Source organism: Zonotrichia albicollis, chromosome 1, assembly GCF_047830755.1.
Source record: "Zonotrichia albicollis isolate bZonAlb1 chromosome 1, bZonAlb1.hap1, whole genome shotgun sequence".
NCBI lineage: Eukaryota > Metazoa > Chordata > Aves > Passeriformes > Passerellidae > Zonotrichia > Zonotrichia albicollis.
Window position 1 is genome coordinate 103374497 of NC_133819.1, and position 13031 is coordinate 103387527.

Sequence of the window (13031 nt, forward strand, 5' to 3'; positions counted from 1 at the left end):
CTTGCTGTTTCCCAGGTTTCCCTCACCACCTTCTATTTCTCCCACACTCAGTTCTCATTAAAACTTCTGCAAATTATGGGCCACACATAAGCAAGGCAATCTGGGAGGTCTTCTCCAGCCAAATACAGGTTCCCCCTCTAAATTACAAATAGCACTAAAAAGATTTTCCTGATTAGCAAAATATTCTTTAGAAAATATTTGTTATTACAGAAAAGATATTTTCTTGCTAGCTGAATTCTCGGAAACAGCTTGAGGAATGTAGTTAGTGCTTTTTTTAAAAAAAATAAAATTAAAGTACCAGCCTCTGATACAAAACTTTTCAGCCCAAATTAAAATATGGTAGCTTTTGATAAGAGCTGAATTGCTGAGAGTTGAATTGAATACTACAACTGTCCTGCTAACATACTGAACCCTCCTATACTTCTGAAAACTGCCACACTGTGCAATATATCTAATATCCACTATTGTTTAGGCTTTAGAATTATTCCTGGTGTGACAACCCTGCCCCTTCTCTCTTGTCCACCTCTCCAAATTCCCACTTGTACCACCAAGAGAACAGAAAGTTTTACTTTTAATACTTAACAAAGGAAGGCAGGAAATACAACAAAAGGTGTGCAGTTTACTTCCTTAACAATCACTATAAACAGTATCACCATGGGTTTTGTCTGCCCTTGGAACTGTATCCAAATCTTTTTACAATTCACATTTTCTGACAAGCCCTTCAAAGAGCAGTCTAGTCCCCAGAGGTCTGCAGCAAGTTGTACAGAGATTATGATTTTGCAAATTAATACTAATTGTTATACTTTAATCAGTTCCTGGGCTGGATCTATTTAATGACAAATTCCCCTGATCAGATATTTAAACTACAGCATTGCTCAGTCACACTCCAGTACCTGAATGCAGCCAGCTTGAGAACAGCTGTCAAATTAGTGGAGTCAGGGGAAACAACCAAACATCCTAAACCCATGACTGGTTGAGCTGAATGTACTACAAATGATGTTTAAAAAGCAAGTGCTATTCAGAGTAAAAAATGCAAAATGAAGCAGAAGACAAACCAATGGTTTGGCATGAAGTATTTTACAGGAGTTTTAAGCACTTCTGTTGTTCTTTCAACAGCATCTGCAGACTACCCGTGATGGATCAAACAACACAGAACAGAATCTGGTTTTCCAGAGAGGCCAGAGCTCTACACACTCAGTTCCAACACCCAGCAAAAAACAACTAAGCCTATAAAAACTATATTTTTGTGTTTTGTGGGGATTTTTTTAAGTGTCTTAGCTAACACATGCTAAAATACTAGAAATGGCAAGGGTAAACAGCAATTACCAAAGATTTTTTGCTTTGGATTTAACAGTGGCAGCAAATCTGGGAATACCCACACACCAGAAATGCACACTGTGATGCCCTGGCCCTTCTGTAACAGCAGCAATTCACCTGGCAAATCCAACAGCAGCAGTGGAGAGGCAGAATGCACCGTGAGGCTCCTGGCAGCAGTGGAGCCTGGGCTCTGTGGCACTCCTGGGAACACATTCAGCTGGATGTGCAGCAGGTGCCACTGCTGCTGCAGCACCATCGCCTTCTGTACCTGCACCAACTCCAGCGAGAGCAGGATGCTGTGTGTCCCCTGCCAACACCACTGCACTGAGGTGTCTGCTGGTTTGCCCTTCCAGAGGCACCTGCTGCCACCCCCAACACAGAGAGCCACAGAGAGCCTTGCACACTCCATAAACTGCTTCATACGCAGAGGGAATGGCAGAGCATGGGCGCTGCACACAGAACTGCACGCTGAGTCCAGACAGCGGGGCTTTTTCATCCAGTACTCAAATACCATTTTTCAGACTGGATATAGGAAAAAAATCAATTAAAAGCACCATGCTTCTTCACTGAATTGGGTGAATTGTGATTGTTATTTTATTCATAGAATTTTCAAACAGCATTAACTTAGCAGAAGTCACTTCATAATCCTTTAACTGGGAGGGCAGTACAAACAATCCTTACCAAAGGCAAAGAATATTCAATTCTATGGCCTTATCATACCCAGAAAGAAGCAATTTCTGAAAGTATATTAATGACACACAAACCTTTAGGGCTTGAACTGTGAAAATTAACTTACTTATGCTTTACATTGCATTTTTGCCACCATCTATTGAGCATAGATGAAAAGATCTATCAATTACAGGGTGTCACTTGAACTGACAACTCTGTAGCAGAAGAGGAAGCAAAGAACAGCTTTGCTTGGATCTCTTCATAGTGTGATACAGGACACAGATTATAAATTTCCATGTATGATTCTTTTCATGTTTAAAACCCTGCATGTTCCAGGACAACAATGGCAAAACATGTTCAGCTTCTAGTGAATATTAAATGGAACCACGGTGGTTGAGATAAAACCCATTCTACCATAACAGCAGAAAGGAAAAGTAAAAGAAGACTTTGATCCAGAAACAGTTTATTTTTAGTGATTATTTAATAACTGTTTCTATCACCTAATTATTCTTAGTGATTACTTGATATCTATGTCTATCACCTTTGCTTTTGGCTTAAAAGCCCTGTTTATTATCAAGCTAACATCAGTGGCTATTGACCTGAAAATCAGCCTTCCCTGGTTGCTTTATTAAGTCCAATTTGAGTAAAATCAAGCACAGACTGGGCTGCACGCAAATGTTTTCCCAACTTAACAACAATGGATTGACATGTAACATTTCTGTGCTCCCAGCACAGCAGTTTTTAGCACAGCCTTATTGTAGATACAGTTCTACCCACCAAAAGTTTTATTTTCTGATGTAGCTTGTTTTATTTTGAGATCTGTTTTGAGACATGCCAACAAAATAATTGTTTTGCTGATCCATGTTATGTCTGCAGCAGGAACCTGTGGGAATAGATGTCAATGTCTTTCAAACTCATGTGATATATAAAAAAAAGATAAATTTAGCATGGTATGTTATGTTTCCATACAAGAGTAGGGCTATACCATCTCTTCTTCCCAGACATATTCCCATTAATGCCAGTGACAGCTCTTCATCAACACCACGTGAAGGATTTAGCCTTTCAGCAAATTTCTGAATTTTTAGTTATTTTTTTTCAGTACCATACGTAGAGATGGGATTAACAAGTTCTGCTTTCCATGTCTGCCCCAGATTCACTCAATACCCAAGGGGAAAGTCAATTTAAATATTTACAAGCTCAGCAGATTATTAATTATGATTAACATCACCACCTCCAGGGCTGAGATGTTGCAAAATGTCACGCATGTGAACACAGAAAGCATTCAGAAATACATGCAAGGCAAGGTGTGGCACCACCCACCCCACCATGGGGCAGCTGTTGGTCTCTGCAGGGAACGCAGGAATCTGCCATCCATCAAAATGCCAGTTACTGGGACAGCAGCAAGACCCACAAGTTCACACTGTTTGCCTTGTCTTCTATGCTAATTTAGTCAGCCTTAGAAGAAAACTTACATGAAACACCTGCCTTCTAGAAAAATGTATAAATATCCTTAGAATTTAAAATTAAATTCACATATACTTTCTAAAACAGGCTTCATTTAGCTCAGTCTGTAGCATCTACTGCAGCAATTTTCAGCAATCCTACATCTTGAGAATACCACAAAAAAACCTCCCATACCTTAAGAAAATCACTGATTGATGTTTTCAACCTACTTGTCCAATATAATAAAAATTAACTGAATAATAACACAAATATAACACTAAAAATACTGTATGCTTCAGAGATGGAGAAAAGCTTTGGTATTTGATAGCACAGGACCAAAGAAGATGTGATTGCCTTTCTAAATCTGTTGTGTTGCCTTGTCTAAACACAAGTCATGCTGCTTTATTTAAAATTAGAGCAGTTTAATGGAAGCCTGAATACACTAAGACCAAAGATGGCCTCTGTCCTATCCCTCCCTCAAAAGAAGATAAACTGCCTCCATCAGTGTAAGGCAATGTCCTGGGGTGACGTTATGATGCTTGTATATGCCCATTCATCTGTTCTGTGCCTTTAAGACCGGCTCTGAAGAGTGGAAGTTTTGTTTGGGTTTCTCTTATCAGGAACACAGAGACAAGCGGTACATAGGGCTGTTTTTTCACTTCCAGCTTCAGCTTGCTGCTTTTGCTTGCTCTCTTTTTCTGCTCTTGCTTCTGCTCTGCTTTCGCCTCTGCCTATTAGCTAGTTCTAGCTAAACAGTCCACATTCCTTCCTGGACTGTTTCTCCTCTCCTGTTCCTGTGACCATCTCGAACCTGCTCCGGACTGGGACCCGGGAACACCAAAGGTTCGGCTGCAGCAGCTGCCCCAGCGCCGGAGGGACTGAGAACAGAGCAACCACCCCCGGAAGAGACTTTCTGATTTTGCCATCTTTCTCAGAGTGGTGTCATCGGGTATTGTTCATTTTGTGTGCTGGGGGGTGCTGGGCCAGTCAAATAAACAGGTTCTTTCCACCTCTCTCCAAGGAATTTTTTTCCCGAACCGGTTGGGGGGAGGGGCCGTGTGGGTTTTGCTTTCTGGAGGGGCCCTCCTTTGCAGATTCTTTAACAAATTTGCCCTAAACCAGGACAGGCAATTTTAAGAGTGGTGAAATCCTTGCACATAAGTACTAAAACCCACCAAATGTAATAAACCTACCTGTCAAAATATGCACCAAAACTGACTGTTCTAATGATACACACCAACTGCAAACTTCTTTTACATGCTTGTGTGTCTTTTAGATGTTTGAAGTTTGACTGAAGTAACATTAAAACCTTACTTACTAAAGGATTTATCAAAAACGAGCAACCAAAAGAAGCAAAGAAAACTGCAAAGAAATTTGATCATAGACCAAATAAAATATCATAAAATTGCAGCACACAAAATTAATGACATAGGTAAAACTGATGTGCCTTCTCCATTGCTTTTTGGGACTGTATACAGGTTCTGGCCTATTCAAAGATACATTTTGAAAGCCATTGCCACAAAATCAGTTCTATTTATCTTTGTGAAGGAACATGTATTTAAATATACATCCTAGTATATCAGTCACACTAATATAGTGTAGCAGCAAAGAACTTCACAGGTTCATCACTTCCTCTTTCAGCTGGAAAGTTGAAATTTGTTTCCTCCAACAATGTTTCAAAACCTGACTGCTTAAAAGGCATCTGCTCCCCAGTGGTGCAAACTGCATGAATTTTGAAGAACTGCAACCCCAAATTTCAGAATGAACACTTTAGAAGCATGACCTGTGAAAGACCTCTGCATCTAGAATTAACAAGTGGCCAGCATGTAGAAAACTTAGAGAATTTGTCAAGATTAAAACATCTAAAGAACATGAAAAGCTGAAACTACTGGACTGAAATAATCCAAGGAGTTTCTGGGTAAATCTGTTCAATCACTTGGTATTTTTGCCCCCAAGGTTTTAGTCCATTCAATCAATTAAAAATATCCCATAAAATATAAAAAGCTCCTTAGGCTATCTTAAAGGAATGGTATCTCCTTTAAAGCCCGCACAACTGAAATGCAGAAAAGGAAATTACTCTTTTCTTTGAATCCAGTTAAAAAACAAAAGGTATTCTGGGTTCTTTACAGTTTAGCATTACACTTTTATATACAGCATTTGGTTCACAATATTAAAAGCTACTGGAGCAGTACAAATACAGTAAAATATCTGTCAACTTAATTACCTTTTATCAGTAATTATACACTACATTAACACACTCAGCATTAAGTATGTGAAAGCAGTATACTGGATATAGGAAAACAATACCAGAGAATTATGAACTTCCAGAGTATTCATGGTAGAAAACCACTACTACTACCATGAAATGAGAGAGTTTAATTGCTGACATGTTTAGCACTAGAGTTTACATTCAGAACTCAATTTAATTCATGCTAATAAAACTTACTGAAAATTTATTTTCATGGCAACCAGGCATCCAGAAAAATTCTGCACCTGACTGCTGATCCTTGTATTTACAAAACACAACAGGGAAGGCTAGAAATGTTAAAGTAGCAACAAGCTTCATCACCAGGCTAAGATTAATATTAAACTTCACAAAAGCCATTAGAGGATAAACATTAAATTATAGCTTCAAGCTCATAGGAGTAAGTAAAATAGGTGTAAGTCCTATTTTACAAGTTAGATACGACTTTAAAGAGAAGTAATGCCCTTGAAATTTTCTAACTTATTTTTTTATGAGAAAGGGAAGCTACAATTTTTGCCACTGTGATATCCTTTTTCTACTAGTGTCAAGAATTATCATCATATAATGTGTTTTCAAAAGTCATTCTTCAAGTTCTGGTAGCAGAGTTCTGTGATCAGTTCCAAGAGCTCCTTTCTGCCAGATGTCTTGTCCTTTAGTGACAGGAAAAGCCCAGAGATCCTAGTGAACTGTGAAACACGAAGAAAACCTGTTCCACAGGTTTTATGAGCTGCCTTCACCTAGATAACAGAAACCTGTGACATTTTCATACTAGAGAGGATGAAAATGTACAGAAATACATTTTATCTTTACATAACTATTGGAACTGACTCAAGAATTAGTCACTGCTAAGAAATGTACAAAACAACGAACACGAAACTAAATTTATTCTCCTTAAAATAAATTTCAGTTTGGTCCAAACCTGCATTCAGATTTGGAATGTCAAACCTTACCACCCAGCACTCGCTCCTCTTTCTTCCTCTCCAGCAACCATCTGGCCCTTCCCACCTCATGCAAAAAGCCATCACTCATCCCCTGCTTTTCTTGTGTGCCTCCAGAGACCAGAATAGCCAGTCTAAAAAAGCTCTGCTCCTTGTGGGTGAGAAAGAGAATAAAGATGGCAGAGTGGATATGAGGAATCTGCTTGGGAAGCTGACCCTTGCACTGCCCTGAGGGGTGGGCCTATCCCTATGCAAAGTGCAGCCCCCAGCAGGCAAAATGGGCACCTGTGCACCTGCCCGGGCTCTGCCCCAGCGCTGGCTCCTATCGCGCTGCAGCCGGCACCGAGCGTGAGCCATCCCCTGCTTCCTGCAGGGAGCACAGGCAAGGCAGGGATCACCTACAAGCTCATATCATAAATTAATGTCCACCACCAAGGATCATCTGCCTTCTTTTAAAGAAATTTTCTCTTTGCATTGATTGCATAAAGTCTGTATTCCTGCCTACCTCCCTAGCACTTATAACAAATGGATAGACAGCAAACTATTAACAATTAAACTACTAACAACACACCAGGATAGATGAAGTAACTTACATCACATTCTTCAATTATTAGTATTACATCAGAATATTTGCATTATTTTATTCTGCACTATTTCCTATTTCTGTAGAAAACAATACTAAATTTGCTTATTTAAAATACAACATTTCCTCTATAAATATGTTTTTAAACTCTGCTAAATATAACATTACTATTAATACACATTAACAATTCACTGTATGCACTGATTTATATTATTACTGTTTTAGCATCTGGCAAGCGCTTTTTCATTATTATTATAAAATTATGTGTTTAGTAAATAATTAGTTGCTATTTCTTAGTCAGGATCCTACACCAAGCTGCTTCTGCAAGAAACTAGGACATCTTCATTATCTGTACTTTTGTTTACTGAGCATCACAGGAACTAGACAAGGAAAAAAATACCAAATCATGTTCTCTATTTAAACACACCTTAATTAGTTATCAAAGGAAATACTGCTTGTAGGTAGTGAACTGATTGCTCCAAATGCTGTGATCTCATGGCTTTGAATTTGCAGATCTCTGATGAATATGTGGAATTCATCATTAGATAAGAAAAAGAGATGCTTTTTGTGCTTTTTCAATGCACAGCTAATAATAAAAAACACTAAGGACCCCGTTACACATTCCAAATATTTTTGGTCAGACATACTTTGTTCAGGTGGTAAATGTTGTTTTTACCTTCTTATTATCCACTGAAGTCACTCTACCTGATATTTATCTTTTTCACAAATTCTTCCCTACTAATTCAAAACTGTCACAGCACTTTACTGATGAAACCTAAATAAATGTTTTCCTAGTACATTATCTGCTAGTAACAGGACAGAATGAGCTAGAAACTCCTTGGACATATCTGAGCCGCCTTATTGTGTGAGCCAACTTACTGGATCACCACCCCTCACTTGGGTAATACCATATAAATCCTCCACTTCCCAGCAGCTGTCCCAAGTAGGCTGTCATTCCCCAGTTTCTACTGCAGCCTAAAGACAAACTGCAACCAGGGAGCACTGCATCCCTGCTGCTATTCAGCTTGGCAGACTTGCCATTGCTGCCACCATCAGAGTCTGTTTCACTCTGCTGTACCTGCACACCTTCTAGTGAGTTTGTATTCCCTGATGTCAAGCCCAAAAGGCGAGGGATGGCTGGGATGAGAGGGGTAAGTATGGGCAGGAATGGAGTCACACCCTTCCTTTTTCTAAACTCAGCCTGCACCCTTACCCTTCTGGTTTTGGCCATGGCAAGCAGAAGATGTGAACCTCATCTGGACAGCAGTCACCCCCCAACACCACCACCTCTGGGGATGCAGCCTAAGCAAAACTTCCAACTCCATAAGGTACTTCCAGCCCAGCTCTGGGCCCATTTGATATACTTTTTTTTAATTTTTTGAGCAACAATTTGAAAACTACCATCCATGAGGCTCTGAGGAACAGCAGGAGGAGTTGATGAAGGATAGCACACCATGCACATAGCAAACCATGACTAGTGGTAAGGGTAGCAAAACATTCAGTGATTCCACATAATCAGATGCATTAGTTCAGAGACAAGCTTGGTAGATTATGCTACACTATACTGCTATAAACTGAAGGTAAATATCATCATATATTTTGGCATTTTGGGGCTAGCTACATGATAGCAAGCTTTACCCAAGGAAAGTAAATTAGCATTTGGTGATATTTATTGCTGAACAGCAGCATCTTCCATATTAGTCTAAGAACTGCCCATAGGAAACAGCAGTGTTTACTCAGGAAATATGCAAACCTTTTCTGCAAGAAAATGCAGCTAAAACTCACTGGGAGGAGTGCCTGAAGGGTGCAGTGGAGATGAGAACCCTAAAGAGTCAGATGCAGGGCTTGTGCATGTCAGCTTTGCTTTAAGCACATCTGCAGAACTGATCCATGTAGCTCTGAAGCAGGAACGCAGTTATGGCAATTCCAGGACAATTAATTCCAGTGCAGACACACACATATAGAAATGGAAATAATCTGCCCTACAGAAAAAGAACTTTCTTCCCCACATAACTACAATCACACCAGTGATTTCACTGTGAAATCCTTACTCTGGGGAAAAGCCCCACCAATCCAAAGCACAAAATATGCCCTCCTACCCCTGAACACACCTGAACTAAGACACAACAATGCAGAAGTTGCACGTGGAGTATTAAGATTTTAAGGCAGCTATTCCCATGTTCCATTTCAGATGTGGGAAGACTAAAGTAAATTTATTATCTCCAACCTAGAAATGAGATCTGTAGGACAGGGAACATAAAGTTCCCTACTTCAACAAAATAGACATTCTATTCTTGTAGTTAGCTAGAACATTATAGCAAAAGGGTTAATAAATTTCACACACTTCGAAGTACTAAATGCTCAAAACTACAACAGTTTGGAAGGGCTTTTAAAAATTCCTGTTTATTTCTTGTTTATTTCTCTGTAGAAAAGAGCCTCCCAAGAGCTTGTCACACCGACTGTAGGGATCATTCCCAGACTGAGCTGAAATGAACTGAAGCACAGCACCATCCACCACGAGCTGTATGCAGCACCTCAAGTTACATCAAACCCCAAATCTAAGGGATCCCTCTGCCATTCCCCTGTAAGCTCATTAATAAATTTACATCCATTACCATCCTGCATCAGATCCAACAAAACCTTAACACCGCCCCTGAAAGGGTGGGCTATGGCAGTGCAGAGCACTCCTGGTAAGCACTTCAAGCTGTCTCCAGATCAGAAACCTGTGTAAGGGCACAGTTAGGGCTGTTTTCCTGTGCTGAAACAAGGGACTTGCACAAATCACCCTGGTTTATGCAACTGGCAAAAAGGCCTTAGCCTGTTTTTAAATTATTATTTTCTATCAACAATTATCATTAACCTCAGGGACACTGGGGTGGAGTAAATCCAAACTACACCATTCTCATTCTCATGAACAGACACTTTCAGTGTGGATTGCTGGCATTATCTTTGTCACTCATTTAAACATGTTAGCACTTAAAAATAAGATGTATTTGCTCATACATCACCCACTAACATATCCTTGGAAGCATTGAAGGCCATCTGGGATGGGGCTCAGAGCAACCTGGTCTAGTGAAAGGTGTCCCTGCTCATGACAGAAGGGTTGGAAGTAGATGGTCTCTGAGATGGCCTCAGAATCACCATTCTGTGATTCTATGATGAACACTAACACACACTTTCTAAACAATATTATCAGATACGAAACATGACATCCTTAGAACCTGCTATATGCAGAAAAATTACAGTAACAGTAAATTTTCTTTTACTGTTTTAAGATGAGACCTCTAGGTGAAGGTAAAAGAATATAAATCCCTGACCTCTCCCTCCCTACAAAAAAAAAAAAAGCCAACTAAAAACGACCTTGCAAAGAGCCAACCCAGAGCCCAGACTGAGCTGCAGCGAACCCCGCACGATGCAAAGGGAGCAAACACCTAAGGAAACAGGGCGCACAAGGAGCCCGTAAGGGCAGGAGGGACAACACGGCCCGTAAGTATCGCACAGGGGCCGGACACTGGCGGGGAACGGAAAGCAAGGGAAGGAAAAAAGCAAGGAAAGCGAGGAGAGAGGGAAGGAAAGAGGCAGGGAAGGCAAAGGAGAGGGAGGGCGAGCAGCGACCCGATGGAAAATGGGCGGAGCCTCCCGAGGCCCCGCCCCCTCCCGCTCGAGCAGCCCGCGCCGGCCCCTCCCCCACCCGGCAGCCGCGCGCGCCGCGGGGCGGTGGCGGCTCGCGCCGCCAGTTGTGCGCCCCCCCCACCTCCTTCCTCCGCCCCCGCCCGCCCGCCCTCCCGGACCCGGAACGGCCCCGCGGCCCTCACCGGGTGTCGGGCCGGACCGCCCGCCCCCGGCGCCCCGCACTGACCGTTGGGGGGTCCCGCTCGGCCGCGCAGCGGCTCCGCCTCGGCCTCAGGCGCGGCGGGCACGCCCCGCCTCGCGCCCCATCCCGCCGCCGCCGCCGCCCGGCGCTCGCAGGGACGGGCGGGGAGCGGCGCGAGCTCACGCCACCGCGCACGCGCCGCTGCCTCGCTCCGCGCGGCCGTGAGGGCGGGGAGGTGGGGCGGGCGGGCCCGGGGTGCCCCCCACCCACGCTCGCAGAGCACGACGGGAGTTGTAGTTCTCCCCGGGGGACGCTGCCGGCAAGGGCACTACAGGTCGTTGACGGCCGCCGCACTACAACTCCCAGCGGCCAGCACGCCGCGGGGGAGGTTCCAGCTTATCTGCGCCCCGCGGTTGTTGAAGCCCCCATGCCCGTGGGAGTTGGGTCCGGCTGCCTGAGGGGACCCCGGCGAGATATATGTGAAGCTCCCTCAACAGCCGCCCAGAGCTGGCAGGCAGCGGGTCCATCCCTCCTCTGGGAACACAAGGAACGTAAGCGTCCCTGAGCCATGGGCAGGCAGTGGCCTTTGTGGCCAAGAACGCCGATGATACCTGGGCTGCAGTAGGAAGAGCGTTGCCAGCAGGTCGGGGGAGGTGATCCTGCCCCGCTATTCAGCACTGGTGAGGCCGCATCTGGAGTGCTGGGTCCAGTTTTGGGCTGCTCCGTACAAGAGAGACATGGAGCTCCTGGAGCAGACCCAGTGGAGGGCAACAGAGATAATTAAGGGGCCGGAACATGTCTGTTATGAGGGAAGACTGAGGGAGCTGGATCTGTTCCGCCTTGGGAAGAGACAACTGGGAGGGCACCTCATCAATGTCTATAAGTATCTGAAGGAGGGAGGATGCCAAGAGGATGGCTCTTCTCAGTGGTGTCAAGCAATAGGGTAAGAGGCCACAGGCAGAAACTGATTCACAGGAAGTTCCACTTGGATATATGGAAGAACTTCACCGTGCAGGTGACCATGCACTGAAACAGACTGCTCAGAGAGGTTGTGGAGTCTCCCTTGCTGGAGATATCCAAGCACCATCTGGACACAGATGTGTGCTGTGTGCTCTGGAATGATCCTCCTTGAGCAGAGAGGTTGGACCAGGTGACCCACTGTGGTCCCTTCCAACCTGACTCATTCTGTGATTTTGTGATTCTTTTGGCAGTGATTAAAGATGGGTACGGCCAGAGGAGTTGTGAGATTACACTAGTCAGAGTGAGAGGTCAGCAAATACCACAAGCCATCAGTCTCAGTGCCGGAGCTGACACAGCCCCATAGTGGGGGCACCTGGGCCACCTTCCATGTGATGTTACTGCTGACAGAATTCCTCAATTCACATGAGAACAGCCACTGGCTTTGGCTTCATCCCACATAATAAATCTGACCTCCTGAGAGGAGTTACCCACTTCTCTCTAGCGCTTTCTGGAATGCAAGGGAAATGAAGAAAGGCTCTGGATGCTGCTTGAGGTGACCTGTGCCAAGGAACACATCCCCGTCTCAAGATGCATCCTGTTTACAGTGGTGTTATAAGGAATGTTGTGGGGGGTTTTTTGCCTCTTACAATGCAAGTTTCTGTTACGTTGAGCACCTGCGTAATTTGAATCCCTTTCAGGACTGCTCATCAACAGGGGAATTTGTTTCAGTCAGAAGCAGGGCCGATTCATTCCCACAGCCTCAAGCATAATCCCCGGCCTATTGGACACATTAACACTGTGGCAGCGTGCCACCTGCTCCATTTATTCACTTGGGACTCAATGCTGCTTAGTCCCTGTCGAATGAGCTCTTTGTGCCACCTCCTGCGGCAATGTAAAAGGTCCCCCACAGGAATTTGTGCTATTCAGTGGAAGCTACAAAAGGGAGGGCTGTAAACACTCCGATTAGTGTTGGAGCACAGCGATATTGTCTCCAGCACCTATTACATAACCTCGCAACTTCCAGGCTCCCTCCTCCTCTCCAGAAGAAACAGTGTAACAGCA

General features: G+C 43.6%; 1 protein-coding gene across 2 annotated transcripts in view; it reads right to left on the reverse strand.

Moving 5' to 3' along the window:
- The window catches only part of RALBP1 (ralA binding protein 1), a 40746-nt gene extending 29504 nt beyond the window's left edge, over nucleotides 1–11242 (reverse strand). The window contains exon 1 of one of the 2 annotated variants that reach the window (XM_074548568.1): nucleotides 11055–11242. The gene's annotated coding sequence lies outside the window, so the exon portion shown is untranslated. Of the gene's footprint in view, nucleotides 1–11010 lie in introns of both variants that reach the window. The other variant, XM_074548576.1, reaches the window with a different exon arrangement.
- Nucleotides 11243–13031: the final 1789 nt, after the last annotated feature.